This window comes from Falco peregrinus, chromosome 3 (genome assembly GCF_023634155.1).
Source record: "Falco peregrinus isolate bFalPer1 chromosome 3, bFalPer1.pri, whole genome shotgun sequence".
NCBI lineage: Eukaryota > Metazoa > Chordata > Aves > Falconiformes > Falconidae > Falco > Falco peregrinus.
This window is the reverse complement of record NC_073723.1, coordinates 79,049,679-79,076,359: the sequence shown is the minus strand read 5'-3', so window position 1 is coordinate 79,076,359 and position 26,681 is coordinate 79,049,679.

Here is a 26,681-nt window from a genome sequence, read left to right as displayed (position 1 = left end):
TACAACAATGTCAAATGGAAAAGGAATGTATGACAGTTTCCATATCAAATCATTTTGTAGCTTGGTTGTTAAAATTTTATGCATCTCCACCCAAACCTTATTTTTATAGTATCTTATGGAAAGTTCCACAATAAAAGTCAAACTCCATTTGAAAGGCATGAAATTCTCACTTGTATGCATACTTGACTGCCTTTTACTTTATACACCTACACCACAGTAAAGAAGTTTTTCTACAAAGGATTTTGTGGAACCTCACTATTTACAGCAATGTTTTTTGAGAAATCTGTCTTTTCAAGTAGTTTGTCAAAGATTCCATTTTATGTACAGTTTGATATTGTTTCTCCTTGACAAGAAATCTCCCACAACAGAAAGGCCAGTTCCACCACCCAACATCTCTAATGCATGCCAACAGTCTTCCTTCTAAAACAGGACTACTCCTCCCTAGCCCATTTGATGCATGAAAAAAATTGCTTGATGTCACACAGTTCTGCTTTTAGATGTGGATCTCTACCTACTCTCTTTAATTGTTTTGTTCTATTCTGTGTCCCTACTAAAATCTACTTTGGGTTGGTTTGTTTTTTTATAAACAAGTAACAACCCAAAAATGAGGAATAATAGAATGTTTGAATGTTTCAAATATCACTATTCTCAGTCCTCCATCAACCTGCAGGGGAATCCAAAGAGAACAGGTGGTGCTACTTTGAGATTATAATATTGACAGGCCAGGTAAATTGCACGGTTATACAAGTCAGAATTCAGGTTAAAAAAATGCAGTTAGAATCTTTAGCAAGTAATCAAACAACCTAGTTTATCAAGCCACATTGCAGTTCATAGTTTCTTACTGCCCTAATAAAATAAAACAAAGACAAAAATAGGAGGAAGATGGAGCAGAGAAGCTACCATCAATTAGAACTGCACAGATCAGATGGTATGGCTTAAAATATGTCTCAAACTGTTCTCATCCATGATTGGAAAGCAACCAACACAGAATGACTGTTAAAATCAAGCAGCCATAATAGTTTCCATAACAGGTCCAACTTAAAGAGCAAGAACTTGTGGCTATCATGTCCAGCGGAGCCTAGTGAGCCTGCAGTTCCATATGCTTCCATCTCCAGTAACTGCTCTGCAAGCAGCTGTTCCCATACATGACTTCATGCATTCAGCTAGCCAGGTCTCTGCAGGTCACCAGTCAAGGCTCCACAGGCCACATATAATTTCTCACTAATCTTATCCATTTTCATCCCTCACCTTTCCCCTACACTACTAGTGATTGTGCCAAGTAAACCAGAAATAAAGCAAGGGGCAAGGCTATTACAAATATTTTAAATACCGACTGTCACTTACATGGGTGTGAATTTAAATCCTCATAAAGAAGTCCATTACATCCTAACACATGGAAAACAGGCCCACACTAGCTATTCCTCAAAAGTTTACAGTGTGCTCAGGTGAAGTGACATGTCTGCTAACCCTATTCTTGCACAAATGCCTTGAGCTCTACTTGTGATGCTGTGGGAGAACATTTCCTGGGCTACACAAACCTCTAATCTGAGCCACTGCATCCACTCTTAAGTTGTGAGCAAGTCCAAAGTCAAACAATATCTAAAAAACTCAAGGCTCATGAATTCACCTCTAAGCTTTAGACTCTAGTATGGGTTAAAAACCAGCCAGATGACAGTTATTTTTATTTTAACAACCAGTTTATATTCTATCTTACCAGTAAAATTATATGGTCCTTATGTTCTTGCAGATGAAGTTCAGTGGAAAGTATTTTGAAATAGCCCACCCAACAAACAAAAGCAACAACCCACACCACTCTGCAGCAATGTCGCAAGCCATTGTCAACTGCCAGCAAAACCTGTGGTATGTACAGCCACTTTTTAAGAAACAGAAGAGAATCCTGGATACCAGTAGACCAGAAAGGGAGAGTGACGACAGGGGAACTGCTGTCTGAGCAGTTCATGCACCTTGTCCATGTGCTTCTCAGCTGTTATGGAAGGGTAGGAAATGCACTGCCTACCAACAAGGTAGCCTATTTCAGGTAAAAAGAACATTAATCTGCTCTTTGACATCATGTGAGTAAGGTGTGATGAACAGATGGTCTTTCTCAATTGCACACAGCACTATGAGCACGTGTAGGCTAGAATGTCAGCCAAAGTTTTGGGATACACAGACTTGAATATTAAATGAACCAGAGAACTTTCTGTGGGCAAACAAGCTGCTGTAAATCCCGTTTTGGCGCTTAGCATCATGTAGACATTGCAACAGAACATTATTTTATAGTAGAAGTAGCTAGAAGGACCACTCATCCCTCCATCAATTAGTAAAATTATACTAGGAAGCCATCAGTTTATTATCTATGAATAGATCAGGGAGTCAGAGAAAAAAACAAACCACCACTCTTTAAGCTAAAGGACACAAAGCAAATGGGTATAAACTACCCATGAATGAAATAAAGCTCCAAATTAGATGAAGATTTCTAAATATCATTGAAGTTTAGGAAGATCTTCCCAACAGTAGGAGCAAATTAAATAAACCCACACCCACACCCTTGTTTCATAATGAAATTACTTGTTAATGAATGGAAATATACACTGCTATTGTCTGCAGTATCATACAATATCAAGACATTGGTATCAGCTATCCAATCTCCCTTGTATTCCTTAGTTGCTTGCTAAGGAGGGCATTAATATCCAGTATGTTAATATAAGCTTCTGGAAACCATGTTTTACAAGGGTGTTGAACAACTCTCCTGGCCAAAATATTTGGATCACCACCTTTCTCAAAAGCAGACTCTGTAAGTAAAATGCAGCAGAGAGATTTTCAAACTATCAGGATCCAGTGGCTGCAGAGGTTGATCTAGACTGTTTTTACTGACAGCTACTGAGCAGGCACCTCTTGAACTGAAAGTGCAGAAACAAGACTGTGCCATGAATATCTCCTGTTTCTCAGTCATTTTGCATATTCTCCAATGCAAGTGTAACATTGTCCTTTGGTTTAGGCATAAAAAGTCCTCACAAAACTGGCTCAATTCAAGCTTGCTGACTCTGATTTCATTGGCAGAACTACGCCTACTTCAGACAGGATTTAAAATTGCTGTATTCTCACAGCAGAGATGAGTGACAGGGAAATAGAGAAGTTTCAGCAATGTCTTTCACCTTTACAAAATTCTCCTTTGTCTGTTATTTACAAATCTCATTATTTTTAAACAGAGATAATTTATTAAACAAGAGAAATCTATAGTTATTGAGATACTATACATGTTTGGCTACCTGTAGAAATCAACAATATACCCAAGCTACTGGGATAAATTAGCTGCAAGAGAACTATTATTTTTAATGTCTAAAAAAAAGACAAATCCCAGAAGAACTGGATACCTCGGTCATTGCAGAACATCTTTCTCAGAAAGGTGATAGTGAATCTACACAAAGGAACTGAAGTACTCTGTTATATTCAGAGGTGAACCATCTCTGCCTTCCCCTCAACCAAATACTAAATATCTTTCCAATATTAGTCTATTAAAAAGAGAAAACTTGATATATTTTTCCTCTTACTCCATAGTGCCTGTACTCAGATTCTCTTTACACCTTGAATTGTTTCAAAACTACAAGTTTTCATTCAGTCTGTTAATGTATGTTAGACTTCTAATGTATGTTATAATTCAGGCAGTAAGAATTTACTTTTTTCATGTAGTCTGTATTATTTCCTGGAGAGACAGATTTGTATGGATGTATGGCTCTTACGGTGGTATCTCACAAAAACAGATACAGTCAAGAGCAAGATAGCAGACAAGATGGAGCAATGATGAGTTCTACTTTAGCAGTTCCCACGTTTTCCTGAGCCATATTTGCCCATATTATCCAGTACATACTACATTTTGTATATCTGGAAATGGTTATGAATAATCTGGTATACTGTTTCTACTGCTGCTCTATTTATTTTTAATTTTTCTAATGCTACAGCAAAATAGACATTAACATCCACAAAAACTTAAGCAGATTTCACCCACACGTATCTCCTAAGATTTTCTAAACCAAGTAATTGTGTTCTCACCTTCTTTTTCTTCGCTTTCATTACACTTCCATGGAATTCGGCCTTTATGGTCCAAATATTGCCTTCCATTTTTTTCTGTCTTGCTTCTAGCTTTAAAAATAATATTTTTTGAACAAAATCCCTTTGGAGATAACATGACATCTACTTAGGCCCCCGTTGTTGGCACAAGTGAACGGGACTTTTCTGTTTCAACTGGATGTGCAACCATTTTTAGAATAGTAATATTTAACTAAGGAATTTTGTATAATTATCAGCTACAATAACATAAAGCTCTGCAGGTCATTTTCCCTTGTGAATGAGTTCTTAACTCTAATTCAGTAAGTTGAAAATAGGTATTCATCTGTTTATTCTTCTGCTCTCTTCAGAATCTGCTCTTCAAAGAATGAAAAAATATATATAATTTGAGAAGTGGCTCATTTACTTTTCTCTTTAAAGCTCACATTATTCACTACTCGCTAGCATTCAGGTGACTACTAGGCATTTCTGGAGATATTTGTGAATCCCAAGAATTCAATGGATTGTAGCATGAATAATAATTCATCTGAAAGTTTGCATTGCAACTGGATTATCCTCTACTGAATATCCACTATTTATCACTGATAATTCTTCATCTTAAAAATGTCCAATCCAACCATAGAAAAGGCTAAATCAGTATCACGTAATGCCTGTGACCAGTAACCACTTTTACAAATAAATACTATGTTTAAACACCAACTGAATTTCAAGGTAATACTGCCTTTACTTCTATAGTCTGGAAATAATAGAACTGGATTGTACCTGCAATAAATACTTGGGATTTGGGATTTTGTTGGTTTTCTTCTTTGGTTGGTTGTTTTTTGGGGCTGGGGTTTTTCTGTTATTTGGTTGGGGGTTTTCCTGTTTCTTCTTTTGGTGTTTTTTGTTTGGGTTTGGTTTTGGTGCCTTTTGGGTTGGTTGGTTTTGGTTTGGTGTGTTGTGTTTTTTTGTTATTTTTGGGTTGGTTTTGGTTTTGTTTTGGGAGGGGGAGGGGGTGGGGAGCTGGGGTAGGTTAACTAAAGAAATTCTTTACCACAGGAAGCTGGGAGAAGAGCAAAGCTATTGATCTGTCTTCATTACACTGTGGGTTTTGAATTTTTTTAATTTTCTGTTTGACATGTTTTAAGTGTGTTTGTTCTAATATTTCTAAAGTTCTTTGGGGGCAGGTGATGTATGGGATCAACGGCCTGTTGTCCTGTTCAGAAGAGTCCTCTACAGCATGGTTCTTGGTAATTGCTGACACCAGGCATAATCAGCAGCTATTATCTTCCCACAATGCAAAAGTACATTTGCAGAAAATATTGCTTAATTTAAAATCAATATTTATCTGAGGCAAATAAACTGACCAGCTCTGCTTCTCATATTCTATATCGCCTGTCCATAGACATACCTTCCTGCAAAGATAAATGAGGCTAGCCATAAAAATAGATAAGCCTTAATGTCACACGGACAACACTAGTAAATTCCCAAAGATAGCAGTTTTATTTTGTAACCAAGACAGTTAGCAACTACAATCCCTGCTGGCAACTTGTCAGTTTGGCATTTTTATTTCAAAGCCACATATGGTTCCCAAGTACAAAATAAACATTAATTATGTCTTTCTGTACCTTTTTATTATGTACTTCTCTAGTCTTCTCTGGGGTTTAGGGGTGGGTTTGTTTATTTTACTATAACCAGAGCATCAACCATCCCCACTTCTGCAAAAGCCTGTTACTGGCTCCTGTGGTGTTGGGGTTTGTAGGTTTTTTTTGTTGGTTTTGGGGTTTTTTTTTTATTTTTCTAGGTTTTGGGGGGTATTTTTCTTTAATTAAGACAATCAATTAACATCTTACTCTGCAATACATTTGTAGTTAAGTGAGATATCTATATATACACACATATTTATAAATATGTCTCTTCAGATACTCAGATTGCTTCTTTTGCATAATTACTACCAGAATGTCATCAAATGTGATATGTGTAAAGATAACACAAGGCTATTATATAGAGAACTTTAGATTTTTAAAAGTCTGTACACTCATGTTAACTAATTAATGCTAATTAATACAGCAAGAAAACAATGCAAACCCTTGATATTAAAATTTAAACTGATCTTACAGTTCTCTAGGTTTAATTCATCCGTAATAATAATAACAAAAGCTAGACAGTATCTTTTATAGCCAAAGGTCTGTAGTCTGGAATGCTGTTAAATTTGCATTTAGTTCCAAAAAATGTTTAAGTATATTTATTCCCTTTGGACTTGGAGGGTGTTTTTGACTGCAAAGTGCATTTCAATCTTTTTTATTTTCCTGAATGCCCGTCAGTCTAGTGATTAAAAAGCTAAAAATACTGTTCCATGAAGGTGCCATTATTATTCAAATGTGGTTAAGTCAAAGACATAAACAAGAAAAGAAACATTAAATATGTCAATACTCAATTTTTCCACCTATTTTTTCTCATTAGAATGTTTCTAATTTTTGTGATTTGATACCTTATGGCCTAATGACATGAGTGTAAAAAAAAATAATAAATGACAGATATGCGATTGTGGGGAAAAATTATTCTGCTGTGGAGAGATAATATGAAATCTACTGAATACTGCTGTGTGGTACCATTTTCATTTCACTCTTTACTGTTCAGCTTTTTAGGAAGCACAGCTGATTTATTGTTTCTGTCTCACAGAAGCTGGTCAAGACAAACTTGGAATATAAATATGACCTCTGTGGTCTAGACAATGCTTCACAATGTTCTTAGACCATAACTCAATTCCAGCAATTCGGAATTCTTCCTGGCATTTTCCCACCTCTTTTATGGCTTGTAAAGCCTGGTGGGTACAAGTGCCTTACAGGTTGGGCAGTGCTGCCCTACAGGGAGGCCTTGGGAAGAGGGTCAGCAGACAGATTTCCCCAGATGTACCATTTCTTACTATGCAATCTCATGCAACTGATTTATGTGTTTTTCTGTCTCCCCTTCTTTCCTCTGTAAGCCCCTTAGGCAACAACATTTTTACAACATCTATCTAGCAGAATAGAACCCTAATCTCTATAAAGACTAGAGTGTGAAGCAAATAATATAATCAGATATCATCACTTTGTTTGCAGCTCACTATTAATGTCAAGTGTGGCACTCAGCTTTTGCTTCATGTTCAAACCGTGATTATCTCATTCAAATGGAAAAGCTCACAGGAAACCTTTATGTTAGCTCTACTGAAAAGAGTCTTCAACTTTATTTGTTTACATGACAAAATGTATAGAGCAAGGGAGACAAAATAAGGACTCTTGTTTACAAAGGATCAGACTAACATGCAACATTGTCCAAGTGACAGCATCAAGAACACAGGTTCTTCTCACACAAACTATCTTTAAGAAAGGGCCCTGTGTAGGGACAAGTTTTCCAAGTGGATGAGAAAATGCAGGTCACTATGGCAGCTTTCTAGCTGTATAGCCAACAGTTATGGTTCTCACCTAAAGACCTAGACCACTCATACAATCAGACTTGGATTTACAAAAAGCAGATTAATGCAATAGATTAAGTGCTAAACCCTTCTGTGCTGAATTTGTTTTGCAAACATTGTAAACACTCTGTTACTTTTGATCATTTGCCCACTAGCTTTCACTTGGTGTTGAAGTAGGGGAACAACTCTCAATCTCCTAGTCTTCTCCAAGGGAGTTTAAAGCACTTGAGCAGAGCAGCCCTGTGGGCACTTCCAAGATCACATTGAATAAAAAAGCTCAGAGACCTAAAACTACTTCAGCTTCAGTACTTCAAGGCAGTGCCATGAAATGTGCAAAAGCACTGTTGGGGAAAGTGAGTTATATACCCACAGTTCTGTTGCATAAAAATAAGGAGAAAGGGAAAGAATTATATGTGACCTGGACAAGATGTCAGAATTGTTATACTTCTGTTTGTTTTCATGTGTTTCTAATTCTCAACCTTACACATTAAGCATGAACGTGGATCCTGGGCAGCTTAAAAACACAGTGCTTACTGCAGCCTTAGATGAGTCAGAGGCATTTTTTAAAGCTTGTTTCTGTTTCCGCTCTTGCATCCTTTGCTCTCCTTTCCCCACTAATCCCACCCAAAAACCTATCCTTCATTTTAGTTCTTCTTTCTCTCCCATCTCCTCCTGGCTGCCCCTTTCTCTTTACCCACTCCAAATGCACCTCCACCAGTATCATCACCCTCTTCTTCTACCTCCTCTTGCTCATAAATGTGTCTTTGGTTCTTTCTCTCTCAAAATCCTTCACTGTCTTCTTTTCCCCACACTCACCATCCACTCCCTCTTAACATGTACCTTCTCCCTTACAAATCCAGCTTTGTAACTACCATCTCTGTTCTCCCACTTCATTCTTCTTTCTGTATATACTTTCCATAGCACATGTTGTACCATTATCCTTTTTGCAGTCAAGATCAGCTATGCCCTCTCTTTCTCAGCCTAACCCTTACGATTTTTTTTCCTTCACTGAAGTCCAATCAGCAAGTCCATGTCTGTGGACTGCTGGAGTTGCACTCACAGTTGTAAAGCTAAATGAATATGTATGCCGAGTGCTTTGGAGAGCACTGAGCAGGGAAACCAAGGCTGAGCCTACCATCAGGTATCTTTACACTATGAGCAACACACACATACATGACCAAAAGGCTGGGAAAAGCCTTAGGGTTTAGTCCTGTGACCTGCCCTGTACCTGGTAGCAAGCAGCATGTCTCCAGATTATCCAGGCTTGCTCCAGGTCCCAGCTAGTCAGATGTAGCTAATACACAAATCTCCATCCTCAGCGTGTGTACAATGCCACTCTGGGGTGGTGCAACTGGAGAGAGGGGGGAACTGTCTTTTCTAGCACCAGTTCCAGAAGCATCTCCAGCACACTCTGGAAGGAGCCCTCACCATCACCCTCCCAAACAAAGGAAGCAAAGCCTTTTAGCCTGAATCTAGGTCTCCTAGCTCTAACCCATGGACCTTGAGATACAAGTCAGTTACACAGACAGATCAATTAGATTTGTACACCTCATTATAAGCAACTCCTGGATCATTGTTACGGAGAACTAGCACCCACCTTGATAACACCATGTGTAAAGATAGTGGGCAGAACTGTACCTCAAAAATCACAATAAAACACTTCTCCATGCATTAGTCTCTAATGTGCACTTATCTTCAACCTTTAAGGATTTATGTTTCACTATCTTTCTTATATGATGAAGGATAATAATTTTGTCAAGATTCCTATATTTTCCTATAAGCAGGTCTAATCTTCTGGCACAACTTTTATGAAGAACCAGATCAAAATTTTAGTCAGAGAAACTCCCATAAAAGATACTATCCTCTGTAAGTAGCCAGCTTAATAAAGAATTGATCAGTATGCATATTGCAAATAATAAATTACAAAAGCATCAACTGCCTTTACAAAAATGCATCACACTATACCCACAACCAACACTTAACTAATACACAGTAACAACTTACTGTTTGTTTTTAGTTTTCCATGCAGGTTTTCTTTCCACCTACCTGAACTGAGAATAAAAAGTACCACAAGCTCTACAAGAAAATTGGGGGGTTTTGTTCAAACTACTTCTATGAAAAAAGAAAAGTAGTTAATAGAGCAATTTTTTATCAACAAAACTACCATTTAAATCAAGAAACACCTGTCTGGGGAAGAAAAGCAGCTGCTGACAAGAGTCAGAAATTTTTCACATCCTCTTTCTGTTATCCCATAGGCAGGCTCGTTACCCACTGTGCAGTGCCAGTTCACACACCAAGTCGAGGTGTTTCTATTCCTTTATTCTAGTTTGCACAAAGTAGGAAGCTAGGTGGTAGCCCACAAACGCCTAAACTTTGCACTCTTTATACAGTTCAGCATGCAAAGACATCAGCCTTCGTTGGTTACAAGTTACCTAATTCCTTTGTTACTTAGTATTCAGCTTCCTATTTGTCAAGTATTTCTTTGTCTCCTCATGTTAATTAACTTGCATGCTCAGTCTCAACTTCTTTTGGGTCTGCGGGATTTTTTGAGTCTGGTTAATGAGTCATTGGTTGCCATCTCCCCCTGCCAGAATTACCTTTCCTCTAGTTTTTGCTGAGCTCATTCTTCACGGTGAGCTTCCAGTCAGCTCACCTATCTTGTGGGGGTGCTTCCTTTTGAAGTTACTCTTTTGGAAAAAGGATTTATTTGTGCTCAATGATGGGCTTACCAGGATATACAAAAATACTTATATCTTGAATGAAACATTAATAATTCATTTGTTTCAATTTTAATTAAAGCTAAACTTCTAATAATACATTTGATTTTATTAATAATTCATTTAATAATTTGATGTTATTTCTGCTTAGGGTAGATTTCTACCACAACATCTTGGCGGAAGAAAGGAAGACCTGTGTCACACTTTCTATATTTATTAAGAAATATCATGAAATGAAGCGCTGCAGTGATTTATACTTTCAGACACAACAGACTTTGGGCCACTGATCCTCCATGAACAATTTTTCTGTAAAGTTAAGGCTGCAATTTCATTTCTTATCCTGTTGAAAACAATTTATTACCACTACATTGGACTTATTCCATTACAAAATATCTGCCATTTGGAGACATAACTGGAAAAAAAAAAAAAAAAAAAAAAAAAAAAAAAAAAGTTTTGCTTTCTTAAATAGCATTAAAAGTACAGTATTATTATAACATTTTCAGTCAGTTTCTTTGCTAAAAACTTATTTCTCATGCCTGCATTTAGAATAATTGTATCTCCAAAGGTTAAAAAGGAATCAAGACCACCAACAACAAACCGTAGATCAAAAAAGATATGAGGGTGTTGGATACACCACTGCTGTGCATAATGAAGGATCAGTTTGTGAGCTTGTGTACTTATCAATTTCACAGGGAAGTAATGCTCTCCTCTGTTTTCATCTCCCATTTATCACTGAGGGTTTGTCTGGTTTTAACCCATTATAAATGAATATCTCTACAAATAACCTTGTCTATGTAACTGAGAGAACTCTGTTCAGCTGAGACTGAACGAGTTCAAGACCCTACCATGCTAAACAGTACTCAGTCTTCAGGGCCAAACAGACCAATAGGAGCTATAGGAACACTAAATGAGGTATGAAGTACCAAAACCAGGTGTGAATTCTTAAGCAAATTATAGTAAGTTATTCCTTCAAGAAATTAATGACAGATGTGTTAACTCAGTCTCAAAAAGTTAATTTCTGCTGTAAATCCATGCAGACTAATTCCTTCAGTCTGAAGAGTAAGCTACTCCTCAAACACAGTGACAAAATTAGCTTAAGGAACTTCAATTAATTGTCACATTTTAAATCTCATTGAAATGTATGCCTTAGCTTTTCTCTGTACATAAACTCATCTTTTTCTTTTTGTCAGTAATACTGTTCTCTCATCTTCCTTCGTGTTCTCTGGGTTGTAACTACAAAAATCAAATAATGAACAAACATAGCTGGCATGTAAAAAAGATGCAAGTAGCTAGATTTCCTCAGAGATATGCAAAGACACTCTGCAGTCTTAACAACAAAGGGGCTTCCTGCAATTCTAATAGACATTTCTACAGCATTTGCATATACAGAATATTCTGGTTCATCTCCAGTAAAAATGCAGTTATTTATCTGTGTGTACTAAGTATGATTTATGGATTCTGTAGGAAAATGACGAGGGATACTTTGACAGTGGCATTTGACTGTATTTCGATAAAAGCAGGCCAATACAGTACATATCTGTGCATTCTGCAGTACTCCCATATTTTCTGGATTCATTTTTTGATACACTCATGTGCACTTTATTTTCTGACTATGAAATGTATGTATACAGAAAAAAAATTGGCTAAAAAAAATTCCATGTTTTTCTCAAATTACATGTCACCTGAGTGGTACTTTAAAATATCATTATTCTGAAAGCTGAGATCTTTATTTAGTTCACCTTTCTCAGTTGTACCAACTAGCATGACATTTTGGAAGAAATTAAATGTAAAGATAATTATAAATTTATTTCCTAACTATATAGCTTCCTATATATATATGTAGCTTTCCTATACTACCATGCATACTTTCCTTCAAATCACCCCACAGCATGTCTCCTGAGGTAACTTAACAGGCATTCCTATCACTTCAGGCAAACACCTGAATTTCCTTTCCTACTTAATCCAAATGTCCCTGGATTTTTTTCTTCCTTCTTTTCAATTTACCTAACTTCAAATCACTCGGTACAGATTTTTCCTTAAAGTAGCTTGTTCCATAATTATGTTGCATTTTCCCACTCAGTAAAATGAAGCAGGGATTAATGAAAAGCTGCCTCAGGATATTCACCATTTTTTCCAGACTTAAGAATCAATACCAGTTTTTACTCAAGAAGCACAAATCAATGATAACCATGGAATAGGCAACTTATCTATGAAACTGTAAGAAGACCTGACTGTAAAGGTATGCCATTCAAAGAGAAGGCTGTTTTTCTCTAGTTTTGTTAGTCTTCTCACAAACTCAAAACATAAACAAATACATTTAGTAACCTCAGGGAAGACATCACACAGGTAGAAAATTATATAAATAGAATTTATTTTCTAATGTGTGTAAGCCTCTATTTTTCCAAGAACTAAATAGTCTTATAAAAACATTCATTTAATGTGTAAAAAAAATAAATCACAACAAGGCTCAGTTCCTGAGCCAGTTTACAAATTAGCAAAACAACACGTATAAACCTGTTCACTGTACAATCAATAATCTTAAAAGCACTGACTACTTGAAGATACAGTAGAAAAACAGAACCCTAGATTTGTTTTTCAGCAGGTGCTGGAGTCACTTTTGGTTTTTGTAAAGCAACCTCAATGAAATTAAACAAATTTTCTCTCCTTCCATTCCTCCTAAAATATTTACATAGCTATTCAAATACTTAATATTGACTCTATTATGCATTATATAGAAGGGTTCCCAAACTATTAAATAAGCCTTCATACCTTTGGGTATCCAGCAGTTCTTCATGCATAGCTCTAAAGAGTGTTATTAAAGAGGCATAATGGCAGTTTAATACGTTAGGTTACATAGTTCAGGTATTACCACATTGCAATAATGCATTCATGGTTTACCATCTAAAAATTATCAGGATTCAGAATACAGGAGAGCAGACAAAAAGGAGGACTGTAGCATTTTCTGAACCAAAAATTTTGCTATTTTCTGGAAGTTTACACAACGTTGCATAAATCAAAAATTGGAAGACCCCTCAGCTCATCCTGGAGAATTTGGACCCCCTTGTCCAATACAATAGAGACAAAGAACTACAGAACTGGTTTAGTATTTCACCTCTACTGGTATTTTTACTGGAGTATCTCAACATGTCTGTTTTTTATAAATAAGCTCATCCTTTGAAGTTTATTTTCTGCAGCATTACTTGAAAATATAACTTTGTGTAAACAAGCACAAGCTGAAGCTAAGTACCAGATTTAGTTATTGGATTGCCAGTGACTAGCTCCCTTAGTGACAGGCAGAGAGCAGATATAGACAGAATGTATAGTTATCAGTAAGTGCTGAGACAACCAAATTTACCAACCACAAACTCTGAGTCCCATTTTAATCATTCTAAATTTTATTGTTGGTCTAAATGGAAGCAGAATTTGGTTAACTTCCGGAGATCCAGCCAGCTGTGAAATATGGCCCGCTGTGTTAAACAGCCTATGAAGCTATATTGTGCAGTAAAAATAGCATGTTTTGTGCTCAAAGGATTTATTTAAAAGCTCTAAAAAAAAAAAAAAAATCTGAAAAAAAAATGAAAACAGTAATATAAGAAGAATACACAGATGTACGCATCTTAATTGTAAAACTTGCTGAAAGATTTTGGGATCCTGTAGTTCAAAAGTCATAGAAAAGCATTTTCATTAGCACCTTCTAATGGTGTCACAGGTAGCTTAATCTCAACTGGGATAATCACATATATTTTTGTTCCCCTTAACTTATGCATGTGCATTCAGGCACAACGTGACCAACTCAGAACAAAATCTACATAACTTAATTGGAATAAACATTGTTTATCACAGGATATTTTTGACCTATAGCAGCTACAGCCATGATTCCTGGCCTTGCTTTCTATAGCCCAAGAGCTGCAAGACTTGTTGCATACTCCAGAAAGCTTACTGGCAAGGAGATCTGGATGGGTTCACAGCTACCGATGATGTTGAATTCAACCTCAGGGTGGGATGTAGGTAGGTTTCCTGCACAGCTGGGTCACTGCAAAATCCAGTGATGAGATCTGCAATGGTTCTTATTGCCTCCCTACCTCTCGCAGACAGGTCACTCACAGCCACAGAGACAGGGCAACCCTATTGCCTCTTGCGTGATGTAGCACCTTCAGACTGTTTGTGAGATACGAGGACATCATGATTGACAGGCTGCCCATTCCTGCAAAGGATTTTATAGCAAACGGGCCGTTTTGGAAATCAGAATGATTTTTGAGAAAACAAGAGCAAAAGTATAACAACTTCAAACTTTTCACTCTAAGTAAAAAATGCTTGTGTGGGAAATATGTAGCTCTTATGACTCTCATCTTGACTTTATTCTGTGGTTCAGATGCCATGCTCAGACTTCTTTCCTGTGATGTATAATTCCAATGTCACCATAATAAATAAAAAAAAGTTTGGTTAGTTTAAAACTTCATGCCCTATCAAAAAAGAGTCTGAGTAATTTCTTTTGACCACTGTCCTCTTAGACCTTTTCACCTTGATGGAAAACCAGAACATTTCTCATGCTGACTTCAATATTTGCACTTGACTCTTATCATGAGGAGGCATTTACAGTGGGATGAGGTTAATGTTAAAGTGCTTTTTTCCCCAAGACTATTACAGTAGTTATATCAAATGCCACAGCATCTAATTGCCCTCCTTCAAATGGTGGCATTTTATCAAGAACTTCAGAGCCCACAGAGACCACAGATAGACAGACTGCACAGGCAGCAGCTCCTTCCCTTCCTCCCATCATGCACATCACTCCCTGTGCAGGCGCACACACCTCACCACGCAGCAGGTGAGACACTTTCCCTTCCTGACCTCTATCCAGGTCAGAGACATGGCTGCTGCTACATGCATTACAATTTCTAAGGACAAGAAGACACCCATTTCTGTTTCTCTATATGATTCAGAGAATTTATATAGAATATAAAAAATATATATTAATGTATATAAAAACATATATATATGAATATATATATATATATAAAAGAATGTATATAATCCTCATCATGTAACTAATTAATTGGGTGTGGTCTGCCTAATAGTTGTTTTACATACCCTCCAGTGTACTTGGAGGTCTAGAGGTAATATTGCACAACCTACTCATGTATCCACCCACAATGGTCTCCAGAGTACTGTGAGTCTTTAAAACCATGATTTACCAACCGAGCTACTTTTATTATGAAATACAGTAACTAATATTATCATTACATGATAAAATACTATCCAACATGCAGACTATGTATGGGCTCAGTAAAGTACTCATCACAGACCTCAAAAATTTATCTAAAGTTACAAAAGAAAGAAACAAGAAAGCCTAAATTTATCATCTGCCCCTCCCAAGCATGTTTAATTTTAAGTAGGTGAGGATGTATAAGGAAGCATTTCCTTTGACATTTAAAAATAATTCTTGAGTTTCTCAGTATCAGCTAGCCAGTGTAAGTTTGCCTGTGAACAGGGATATAAAATATTATGCAGAAATAAAACCAAGTCCCCAGTTACACTTTTTAAAGGAAAACCACTTTAACAGGCTAGTATAATGTTGCACAACACCTGACAACCAATACCATTAAATATTTGTAGTGTGGTTTTAATGGGTATTACTATTTGATTTCTACATATTTAGATGGGAAACAAAGGTAATCTTTTCCTCATTCACTTCTTTCAATTTTCTAAGTGATAACAGAAAATTTATTTGGAATTGATATGCAAGTAAAATAGCTACAACATCTCCAGCATGATTTAAAACAGTTCTGTGGTTTGAGCTCCCTGTTGTTTCAGAGCATGCAGAAGTAGATTTGATAAACAGGAATTCCAATGAGCTGTGCAGGCCAGGAACATTTTAATTTTTTCTTTTTAAATTTTTCCCCAAAATGTCATTCAACAAATAGCTTTGAAGTTGTCTAAGAAAAGTTTTTTTCCTGTTCTGAATAGGAAAATGCTGACATTTTTTCAAAGGAAGGTTAGAAAGGACTGACAGAATAGCACTGACTGTACACTGGGATTCATATTCTGGGGAGTACAAAGGCCCAAAAAAATATTTTTTAACATTTTTAACATTGTTATTTAGCTATATATTTTCTAATCTTTTCATGTTTTAGGAATAATTTTCCCCAAATTCTGTTACAACTTCAACAAGTCCAAAAATATTCTTAAAAAACAGGTAGCTAATCTCAATAGCATTTTCCTTACAGGTCTCCCCCCTGGTCCAACTGGCATGAGTATGAACTGTTACACTCCTGGCATTCTCCAAGGAGAATTTTACTTTCAAAGCATCCAGTTTCACCCCCTTCCTTTTATGGTCTCCTCATACAGAGGATGAAGGTGGTTACTCTAACTTGCTCAAGAGAACACTTTATCAGAAATATGTTGCATGACTGCATTAAACAAAACACCCAGAAAGCAAGTGTGAGATGCTGGAGCACAAGGAAAGGTTTTGTTCCTTTTTTTCCAAAGGCTACAAAAGAAGCAGAATCGGGCAAAAATTAATATATTCTCCTAATTCTTAAAGCAGTACAGAAAGGAATCAAAGTTCCCCCAGAACCAGGACTTTATAAATGCTCCACACCATACTTTTCCACATGTATTTAGTCATCATTTCCAATTTCAACAATTTCAGATGAAGTACTTACTGGTTACATATAATATAGCACATATGCAAAAAAGCGTTCAGCTTTTTCTCCAGAAAGGTGTTAAAAATGGCCACAGTGCTGTACCCTGAATGACAGAAGAAGGAACTAGTTATGGGTTATAACTGTTTAGTTTATCCACTTAGCTAAAATTACAATAACTATGATACTGTTTATGTGTTTGGCCCTAGTAATCGCTATGCAATATTATGACATTACTTTCCCAGAAGCACAGAATTATGAAAATTGCTGGGGTGGGGTGGGTAGAATTTTTAGGGCACTCGTGTTCCACTTTACCCAAACTCTGTTTCTTCCATGTCTGGGATGTGTTAGCATTCACATATCCTAGCAAGCAAGGCATGGCACAGGGATTCAGGAAACCTGTACTCTGGTGACAGGGATCTGCTGCACCACCCTTCACAAGGCAGCGTGCCACTGTTCCTCTTTCTACTTCTTTCATCTTAACAGTGACAGATGATTGAAAGTAGGATAGTATTTTATACTTTTTTTCTATTTCCCAAATGCTTCCAAGCATGACTTGACTTGGGGCCTTTAGGTGCTAATGAAATATAAATGATAATGCAGACACTTAGCTTTAAGAGTTTCTTAAAAACATAGCTGAAGAATACATTTGAAATAATACAGGATTTATTTGTCCTACAAAATATTTTAACATCTTGCATACCCTCACATTCTTGGATGAGAATGCTTTGGGGTCAGGGTAAGAATTCTTCCCCCATAAGCAACTCAGATTAAAGTAATTTACTTGAGAGACTAAATCAATTCTCCTTTTGAAAGCATCCAACTTCGCAGCAAAGCAGCAATTTCAGTGATGAAGTACAGGAAAACATACTGGAAAGATTCCTTTCAATGATAACATTTTAATTTGACAGAACAAAGTTTGTCTCTTGCAGACCATGGATTGCTAGCTAGATATATATTCACTTTTGGGAGAAGAAATTTCTGTCACATCATTCTAACATGTTTGTCAACCAACTGATGTCTCTACTGGGATAATATAAACATATCTGAATTGTCATACCTTCACTGAAGTTATTGGTTATCCTTTACATACTAAAAATACCCAGAGGATCAATTTATAGCAATAAGGATAGGCAGGGTGATGATCAAATTAGGCCCCGACTACTTTGGGCTGCACAGCAGCAGCTGATACAGGTTTATTCCTTCTATTTCCACAATGCACTAGTTAAGCATGCACTAGTTAAGCTATGTCTGATTGTCCTGCACGAGGTAAAATACCCTTTGCAAGACAATTAGAATCTGAATCAAATCTTCATCCTCTTACCATTGCTTTCAACATTCCACCAAAATCAGTAGCATTATGGACTCAATGAAGGCAGCAAAACTTCATCTGCCATATGTATGAGGTCCACTGACAGTTCATACTTCGGAATTAAATGCAGATTATTGCAGAAGCCAGGAGTTGCCATATGTTCACAGTAGTCAGTGGTTTTTATCTGTTAATGACTAGGCTTTATGCAAAGCTTTTATATATGTAAATTTTATTTGCATATGGCTTTAGACAAGTATATATGAATGTATACCTAGATAGATATAACCTTAGATAGCTCAGATAGCTTTGGCAGAGCATAAAAATGAACAGCAAATGTTCCAGAATTTTGAAGCCAACTAGGGTTTTAGAGAAATCAGAAACAAAAAAAATATATACATTAAAACAGTATAAACAGCCAACTTTATACACAGCATTTATTTGCAGCCCTGTATCAGGCTAAAACATGTGGATTAAGACCATACAGTAGAGTACAGTAAGAGGCAAACAGACCTAAATACAGAAAAGTATAGAGAAATGCTGAAAAAGAAAAGAAAATGGTTGTCAGAGCACGGCAGAAAGTGGGAGAGAGCTGTAAACTAAACTAATGTTTAATCAACAAAAATAAGGAAGGACCGATTCCAAGAGGAGAATGACAAAAAATACAAATTCAAGAAATACTAGAAACAAATTAAGAGATATGATAGGTAAATGGCTGATTACATAGACTTCCTCAGTTCAAAACAGTAGTCATGGATGGAAAAAAACGTCAGGAGCTAAGTACAGAACCATAAAGGCAAACCAGGAAAAATACCCAAACTGCATTCTTAGGGAGTTAAAAGTTAATCAGGAGGTACAGGACAGAACAGTGTGGCTAAACTCAGTAGAGGTATCTAGAGGTTAAACAGATTTAGTAGCAGAGAGGAAGTAGAGAAGACCATAGCATGGCTAAAGAGTGGAAATCAAACAACCCAAGGATATACTTCCAATAGTAACCTCTTGATAATTTCTGAAGGATATAGTAGACATTTTGTTAAATTTTCCTGAGAGGAAAAGTATGATATGAGAAGGAAAATTCTCAGATAATAAAGCTGCCTGAGATAAGAAAGCTTAACCATGCAATATCTAGATAGAAATTCCATTGATAGCAAGTCAACTATAGTATTTCAATGTATTATTTTAGACTACATCTGTAGTTAAAGAAAGTATCAGATGCAAATTCACAATAAAAGACAAGATTCACATAGAAAATACAAAGTTAAATACCTACCTTATTGTCACCACAAAAATGAACAAATGGCATTAATTTTTGTATACACTTCTCACAAAGGCTTTAGTAGAATTTATGGAACAAATTTAAAGAAAAACCTGGGCTACTAGGGAATTTGACAAAAAAATGTTAACATAGCTGTGATTATATGAAAGGTTAGGAAATAAGTAATATTTATATATATTTAAGTCATCTACAAATACCAGCAGAGATGCATTATACCAGGTACGTTGGACTGGAAAAAGAACACCAAGCAAACAGAATAAACCCCCCACAATCAACCCTCCCTCTTCCCATGAAAAATCCACCCCTTAAACATTGAACACTGATGCAGAACAAGAAATCTGAGCAATGAGAGAAGAGATAAAGAATTTCAGCACTTCAGGTGTGCTGGCAACAAAAGGAATGAAATGGATGTAATGGGCAATGAAAATAAGGTCAGAATAGCAATGAAAGATAAACCTTTGTAATACTAAATCCAGCTAGACAAAAAGAAAACCCCTGGATACTGAAGTCTGCATATTCAATAAAATATAAAGAAAAATTCACTATGCAGAGCTGCAAACTGGGGACTTAATGAGATCTTCCAACCAGATCTTCATAAACTGTTTTAAAGACATTTCCAGTATCTGATTGCCAAGACATGCTATGAGAAAAAGCAAAAATAAAACCATTTGGAATCAGAAATAACTGATCAAAATTGTAATATTTGGGATGCCTGTAAGCACTAGTAAGACTCACCCGCGACAAGAAAATTCAATGAAGAAAGTTGAAGTGGAAATAATATAAGTTGAAGATTTAAAACAGAGGCTTCTCAGAAAACAATTAAGATGACACAGACAATTGTAAAAGACACAGATAAAACAGCACAACAGTGGCAACTGCACTCCAGATTGAATGTAAACAACTAAATGGATGAATGAATGTATTCTGCTGCATTTTTAGGCACACCCTGTGGTCAGTGTTTTAAAACAATGATGGTGCTTCCTTGGACATGAGAAATAAACATATTCAAAGGTTGAGAAATTTAGAGGAAAAGGGCAAGATGTCTTGAATGATACCTGAGGTAGGATAGTATAAGAGGTTTGAACATGATGCACTCCAAGGGCCATGATATGAAAAATGAACATGCTTTGCCATAAGTGTACACTAACTTTCCAACAGCAGCTTTCCTCGTGAGCTAACACAAGGATTTCAGAATGAATCTCAGTAATGAATGATTCTGTGGACCAGAATGAATCACGTTATATTATGCTAGATCTTATGTGCATTTGAGACAAGGAGCATGTCTTAAAGTGCAAACATTTGTCTCTCGCACAGCAAGCAACATTTGTCAATGCTTCTATGTACTTTCAGAGCCTTAACGTTCTTACACTGGCAAACCACCATTATTTTTATGTTTCTCACCTTATTGGGATATAGAGCATATTCCAGATAGTTCTGCAGATAGATCAGTCTGCAATATTCCTTACAAAAGCAAACAAATTCCTTACAAAAATTTTAATAAATATTAATGTTTTGGTTTTCTTTCTTCATAAAAACACTCAAGAAGCACAAAACTGTATAGACTACTAGTTGAAGGTAAAAAATCAACTTCATTCAAATCTGGATGCAATTTTACAGCAAAATCCTAGCATTAAAAGTTAGGAAATATTAATTTTCTCAGCAAAAGTTACTAAATTAGGCATTTAAGTGTCATATTGCAAAAATCTGAACTCATCTTAAAGCCCATGAATTATTTTTGGTTTGCTTTCATTCTTACTAAATTGATAAACAGTATCCACTAAGAGCAACACAGCAAGCTAAATCCATGATGTCTTAAGTCTAGTGGGTAGGCACCGGTGTGCTGAAGTTTGGGTGGTTTATGTGGAGGGGGTGCAGCAGGGGACCCATTTGTTTCAAAAAATAAAAACAAACCACAAACAAACAAAAAAGCTTACTGAACCCAAAACACCCAACCACACACCCCACCAACGGAAAGTCTCGGACAATTTTAAAATATCTAACAATTAACAACTGGTACATTCCTGTGAGTTAACATTAAAACAAATAATTCCTTATGCTGTGAACATGCTGACTCACAAAGCAGGTTTATAATTTTTGATCAGCAGCAGATTCCCTTTGCGAGGCTCCATCCATTTAACAGGCTGGAGAATTGAATCCAAACTTCCTGCATGGTAGGAACAGAATCAATGGCAGAAACATTAACTGACAGGACCCAAAACAATAGATTCATATGTTACACTATTTTTGTCCCCTTGCTATTGCAGGGCGCTATTTGTGATCCCAGATCCCATTTGTGAGAAGCGAGCCACCAATTGCGTCTGGCCCATAGAAAAGCTGCCTCAGTCCTGCAATCAAAGACTCTCAGGAATGCCTTTGTAAATTCTCATTTTAATAGATCAAGTAACATACATTTCAGTATCAAAAAGGGTGGTAAATAACAACCTTATGGCACCCCTACCCACTAGCTCTCTATACCCTAGCAGCATGAATCTAATTCAATCTGATGCTTTGTTTTCAAGACCTTCCTTTGAGTAATTAGTGTCTGCACCCAGTGTATTTATGATTTCAATTTTTTCCTCTGTTCCACTTCCCTAGATGTGTTATGGACACATTTCAGTTATTCTGTCATCTTTTAACAGCTACTCTATGTCCCCTGATCCATTTGTTTCCAAATTAAGTTCCTGCTCATTCTAGCAAAGGGTGAGCTCCTGATATATGACTGTGCTTAACCTGAACATTCCGTCAGCATCAACTTCTTGAGTAGCTGTTTCAGAGGAGAAGACAGACCAATGTGACACTGGGATTCTGGTTCACTGGAGATCAGGGTGATAACAGCGTTACCAACACTACGCTTTTCTGTAATTATTTCTTATTACTGCCAGAGTTATTGATGCATGCAGAACAAAAATAAAAGGATGATGAATTAATAACTGATGGGACTCATACAACAGCAAGCAGATCCCACCTGCTAGTGTTAACCAGATATTTTGCAGACATCATATAATGGAAAAGCACTCAAAAAGTGTTTGCTGCCATCGTTAGCACTGATTTTTCAATTGTTGAAAAAGAGAGGGGAGAACTAGCTAGTTTTTAGCACTGCTCAAATCAATACTATTTCTTCTTTCCCTCTCTCATTTTCCAGCAGCAGTTTAACTTGGTCTGTACAGGGCTAACTACTTTGCATGCATTGTCAGGGACTAATTCTCATACTGGCCAAAACACGTTTAGGAAGAAGCAGAAGCTCTCCCCCTCCTGCAGCAGGCTCGCACCGAGGCTGCACCCAGGAGCAGCTGCAGATGTCCAGTATGCACAAACCACTTGCTCTTTTTTCTCGTCAGTTCCTGCTGCTTGGCCACAGCAGGAAGGACCGGCATGCACCCTGAATTTCCACTTCTTTGCTAATGAGTCTTCCTCATAGGAAAAACACAGGATGTTTCTGCTTGACTACAGTCTCTGCTGAAGGGCACTGATGACACATTCATGGTGTGAAGGCTGGGCTGGCAGCAATAATGGTAAATGTAGCAGTCCTTTCAGCTGAACCAAAGAAACTATTCTACAGGGACATATCTCTCAACGGTGAAGAAAACCATAGCTTCTAAAATGCATTCTTGTGCAATAATTTCTCTGTAAGAAACACAGGAGGGAGATTCAGGGACACCACCCCTCAGAGCAACCCGTGCCTGAATGTGGGGATCCATCTCTGCAGCATGCTGGGTGGGAAGTGAGCAGAGGCAGGCTCCGCAATAAGTAAATAGGGTACGCAATGGATAAAGCCAGCAAGCTCCAGCAATGAGCATCTCAAACAAGGTCATGCAGGGAGTCCGTGGTAAAATAAGCAACATGAATAAAGTCTGGCTGGCAAACACTCTGTAATAGGTTTCTCTAGCTTAACTCTTCCTTCAATTCCAATATTTTTTTTTTTTTTAAAAAAACTTTATACCTTACTGTTTATTATTTGTTTGGGTTTGTCCTTGTCTTTTTTACCACATCATTATGCAGCTTCTAACATGCATAGCAAAACCAAAAGGCTCTTTCTGATTTCATGAATACCAAGAGGAATGTTTTCCTAAGCAATTAATAGTCATACTAAGACACAGTTCCACTCATACAAAGTGAGGATAAGAAAATATTTGAAATGCAAAGCATATCTACTACTAAATTATCAAAAAGACATAATAGCAGGATAGTAAATGTGTGGTATGTATATTTAGTATTTATTATAGAAATTTACTGCATATAAATTATAAGGAAGTGCCAGATGCATCTAATAAATATGCATGAAGAAGGTTTCATACCCCCAGAGCTATATATAGATGCTGTCTTATAGGTCTCTGGTTGAAAACATTGTATGAAAATCACTTCATCTTATTTAATTGGAATTGGATCTTCTAAATCATCTTCACCTGTGTTCATCAATTAGTTTGAAACAAGCCTCTATGTGCAGTTAAAATTTCCAGTGGAAAACTTCAGAAAGTAATAGGAAGTCAACTAACAAGGAAATCGAAGTACAACAAAGCAGGAAGTACAGTATCCGTGGTAATTCAAGAAACAAAATATTATGAATATTTACTTTGTGTTTGTGATCAGCTGACATTCCTACATGGTTTAAATTAATCTGGGTGGAAAAAAAACAGCTCTACATAAGGAAAAAAAAAAAAAGGTAGTCTTTACTAAATAGTATTCTGAGGGAGGGTGGGTGTGGGGAAGGGGTATATTTTCAGCTGAAGTAGATTCTGCACCAATAGTTTTTCCACTACAGAAACACCTCTTAGTAGATACATTTTGCCTTTGAATATTATTTGTAACTTCTGACTTTGTTTTTTTAATATTAAAAAATATAAAGCATAATATTATCATCCTCAAACCACCAGAACTTAGAAATATAAAACATGGATGTTGCATAGAAAATAAAATAGTTCATCTAGCCATATTATACACATGAAAAATGAAGTCAAAATAATGTTTTGGTTTCCCCATTATCGCACAAACAGATTTTTAGAGGGATAATCTATACAAAGAAGGTAACCACCTCTATGGAAACATGCTACAGAATTAGCAAGAAGTTCAATCGCTGCTGGTGGTGATTGACCCAATGAGAAAAAATCGGGGGTGGGGGTGGGGGAATAAATGTATTTCCTGGCAGCTTAATAGGTAAATTTTAGGTCAATCTAAGCATTTGAGCCAATAAACAACATTGTTGTTGTCTTTTTTTTTTCTTTTTTTTTTTTTTTTTTAATTTCCTCAGAGATTTTTCTAACTTTTTAATAAGTACTTTAAGTTCAGGTTTTTCAGTGAAATCAAGACTCACCAGAAGAAAAAATATTCCCAAATGAACAGAAGTCTTCACAAAGTTTTTCATTAACCCATACATTGTACAGAATTGGAATTATATTCTCTGCTTTGTAAAAAAGAGTGCCCCATATTAAACTATACTGGCCAAACTCAGACTTCAGAGAATCTCTAAACGTATTTTTTTCTTTACCTGTGACATACTACAGCCATTCCATCTGCACTGACACTACCAGAATTCAGAATTTATTGCATATTGTTTAGTTAGGTGGATTTTAATTTCTTTGGAAATATGTCTATAAAGCAGACAGCAGCAGAACACTTCCAGGTGGCCTTTACCTCCTAAAGACAACAACAGCTTTACATTATTTTCACTAGTGAATTAAAGCCAGCTCTACTCACCCATTTATGATGACTTTTAACAACTCCAACCACTGTTTTGACTGAATGTCATTTGTCAACTATCAAGAGCATTCCTGACATTCACAGTGACTTAAAGGGAGAACAAGTTTCCCACACCCATCTTCACATCACTTTTCAGGCTAGGTAATAGCTTAGATTGCCTGTCAAAATGTGAAGTTCCTTCAGAGCCTCTCCTTGATTCTGCTGGTGAGAAGACAGCATGAAAGAATTGACAGAAATACTAAACTCAGAGCCACTGAACTGTTTTTGTTTAGGATACACAAAACACTTGCACTGCTTATTTCGTCAGCTCTATGATACTGATTTTCTAGTGAATAGTGCTTCAATGTAAAGCAGTAAATGGATACATAGATGAAAGTTGTGTAATGAAAACAAATATTGCCACAAGTCTGTTTATATTTGTATGACACTACTGCAAAAATGTGCATCGATTTGTATCTCCGTTACCTTTAACACCCTTCATGCTGGTGAAAGGTGGAACTTGAGAAGGCCCAGGATCTTCTGGTGTCACTGGCTTCTTTCAACAATTTAAAAGAAATAAAACCAAAAAAAGAAAATAAACTTTCTCTCTATTCCTTAACATCTAGAATAGTACTTCTCTATGGAAACACTCTCTTTGGACACTTAAGCTGGAGGAACAGTAGAAAAATACTGGGTGGCTATCTGAGCTTCTTGGGTTTTAATCTCATCTGGAAATCTTTCATTGAAAACCACCTTTTAATTCAACTGGGAAGCACTAAGGCTATAGTCAGGATAACATTTTCAGCCATGCCTGCTCCAGAGTGTGCTTTTCAGAAGTCCCCACTTCTGTAAGTGATTAGTCCTCACCACAACAATATAGGGAGCAGCCAGCCTTTTCTGAAGACTCTTTGGCTCTGCAGTTGATGCGCTTTGGAATTAAAGATACAACTAATATTATTAGCAAAAACCCTGTCTATTGATAGTTCTATCCAACATCTATCAACAGTCTTGGCTAACTGGGGAGTCCCCAGAAGACTGGAGGTTAGCCAATGTGACACCCATCTACAAGAAATACGGGAGAGAAGTATCCAGGGAAATAGAAGCCTGTCAGCATGACCATGGTGACAGGGAAGGTTATGGAGCAGATCATCCTGAGTGCTGTCATGAAGCATGTGCAGAACAACCAGGGGATCAAGCCCAGCCAGCATGCATTTACAAAAAGCAGGTCCTGCTTGATGAACCTGATCTCCTTCTACAACAAGATGACCTGTCTAGTAAATGAGGGAAAGGTTGTGGATTTTGTCTATCTGGACCTTAGTAAAACCTTTGACATTGTATCCCACAGGAATCTCCTGGACAAACTGGTCGCTTATGGATTGGAATGGGTGTACTCTGCTGGGTTAAAAGCTGGCTGGACAGCTGAGCCCAAAGAGTGGTGGTGAATGGCGTTACAACCAGCTAATGACCAGTCACAAGTGGTGTTCCCCAGTTCAGTTTAATATCTTTATCAGTGATCTGGATGAGGGGATTGAGTGCACCCTCAGTAAGTTTGCAGACAACACCAAGT